Source organism: Camelus ferus, chromosome 5 (genome assembly GCF_009834535.1).
Source record: "Camelus ferus isolate YT-003-E chromosome 5, BCGSAC_Cfer_1.0, whole genome shotgun sequence".
NCBI lineage: Eukaryota > Metazoa > Chordata > Mammalia > Artiodactyla > Camelidae > Camelus > Camelus ferus.
In genome coordinates, this window is record NC_045700.1 from 91,641,757 (window position 1) to 91,644,265 (window position 2,509).

The following is a 2,509-nucleotide window of genomic DNA, read 5'->3' on the forward strand; positions in this document are numbered from 1 at the left end:
CTGGTCGTGAGTCAGGCTGACTTGTTGGGGAGGCTGTGATGTCACCAACATGGAAGGAGCGGCCTTTGGTCCCTGAGTCTGGGGTGAGGGGCGGGTGGCATCTAGAAGGAGGCTCAGCACAGGCCCATCAAGGCGAGAAGGCGTCTGGAAGTCAGTATGCTCACCTGGTGGGCCTGGTGTGTCCGGCTTTCTTCAGGGGCCCTGGGGTAAGCTGTTTCCCTGGAAATTTGGTGGCAGGGTGACTAATGGCCTGGCTAATCCTAGCTCCAGGGCATCCAAAGAGCTTCCTGAAATAAACAGGGCAACAGACAAATGTAAGCAAAAACACTCTTCATTTCTGATTCAACTTTTGGGTCCAAGTCTTGTTTGCGCTCCGGGTTGTTGGTTAATTTCTATTGAATGCAAGCAATGAAATTAGATTCAGCTAGTTTAAAGGAGGGGGGAAGGATTGCATTGGAAGGACCTCAGAGATTTCCGCCTGGGGTGGGCAGAAATCAGAGAAGCCCAGGGGTCCCAGCCCCGGAGCTCAGGGTCCTGCCCTCCGGGTGGCCATCCACCTGGTAGTGGCTCAGCACCAAATGCTCGGAGTCTTTGGTTCCAGTGTGCTGTTCGGGCTGGAGAGTCTGACTGGCCCAGCTTTGGTTCAGGGCATCAACGCCCTGTGGCCAGCGATGACACAGCCCAGCCCTAGGAAGGGGTTGTCCCTGAAAAGGGGTTCACTGGGAGCCAGACAGGCTTCTTGGTTAGTGTCTTTGCTGAGACTGGGCATAGAAGGGTGGGGAGAGGTTACTGGCGTCTGGGAGGAAGGTGGAGCTGAAGAAGGAGGTGATGCCAGGGCCCTGTCCTTCATGGAGGCCTTTCTTGGCACCCCAGCCCTGGGGGTCTGAAAATGATGGCAGGGAGACTGAAGAGCTGGCTCTCCTGGTGGCCACGGAGGGGCTTGGGGGATGTGTAGGCTCTGGTCCATGCTTCAAGAGAATAGGATAAAAGGGGTTTGGAGAGTTTTGCACAGTTAAACCCACTCATAGGAGGTACGAGGGTGAATGGGAGGGGTCAGGTGTGGGCTGGACACTGGGGGTCAGGTCTCCAGGACCAAAATCAGTGGCAGAGGGCTGGACACAGCATGGGTTTGGGGCCCATGTAGGCTCCCACATCTGGGTTTGTTCAGTAGGGTTCCAGGCTGCTTTGTGTTTTGGGGACTGGAGGCTCCACTTGGGAACTTTGGACAGGATCCCACACACACAAAGCAAAGTTTGAACTTGAGTGTTGAATTTGAGGTATTCTGATATTGATAGGATGAGGAGCCTTTTTTGGAGGAAGAATGATGATGATGATATAGGCAGGAGGCTGGGCCCTGTGGGTTTGCAGGGTCAGACAATTTCTCCTCTGTTTTTTCTCCAGAGCTAAGGGAACAGCACGCTTCTACTCCAGCCCCGCCCTTGTCTTAGGATTCTCAGGAAAGTGATGATGAGGGAGGTGGCATGCTCCTCTGGGGATCTTAGCCCTTCCGCTACCCCCACCATGCCCTAAGCCCACAGGCCAGCTGTGGTTGACTCCTGCTGGAGACCCTGGGCAGGCCAGGGACCAGGGAATATGCCCAGCAGGGCCTGGCAAGAGGACCAGCCTGTTGGTTCCTGCCCTGCTTGACCCCAGTATATCCTAAGTCCAAGTGGGCAGTAATAGGCCCGACCTTTGAGACCATGTGGGTGTGAAAGCCAGAGAGAGTGCTGGAAGGTCAGTCCCTGGAGACCAGAGGTCAGAACAGCCCTTGCTCTCCAGGTTATTTTGGTACCTAAAAGCCTGACTGGTAGGCTTTCGCATACAGGCTAGTTTACAACCTGCAGCTGGCCACCTGGGAGGGCGCTGGGGGCGAGAGCAGGAAGCGAGAAGCCGGCTGCTCCGAATGGGATGTGGAACCTCCCCTCTGCTGGGCCTGCACACCTGTGGCATTGTGTCTGCAGGATGTCCGTGTGCAGGTTGGATGTGCGGCCCAGGGTTCTCTAGGTAGGTGGGGGTGGAAGAAACAGGGTGCAGAGGAGGGAGGATGCTGCATGGAGAAAGTGGAAGCTGAGAACTTGGGGCAAAGTCCTGCAACCCACAACCAGAGGGCTGGCGAAGTAGATGCCTGCTCCATATCGCATGCCTGCCTTGCTACATCTAATCATTCCATCTAAGTTGGTCTGCCATTCCCACTTGTTAGATGAGGAAACGGCAGTCCAGAGAGGTTATGGACCTTACCCAAGGTCACACACCTAGTGAGAGTCGGAGTCTGGACTTGAGCTCTGGCTTCTCTGAGTCTGTAACCAGAACTACGCTCACCTTTTGAGGCTGAATATGTGTATAAGAATTTGGAGGGGTCGGGGGAGAGATGAACATTTACGATTTAACAATGGCAACAATGGCTGCCCTTAAGTTCTTTTATTTTTAATTGAAGTATATTCAATTTACAATGTTATGTTAGTTTCTGGTGTACAGCATAGTGATTCAGTCATACATATATATATTCTTT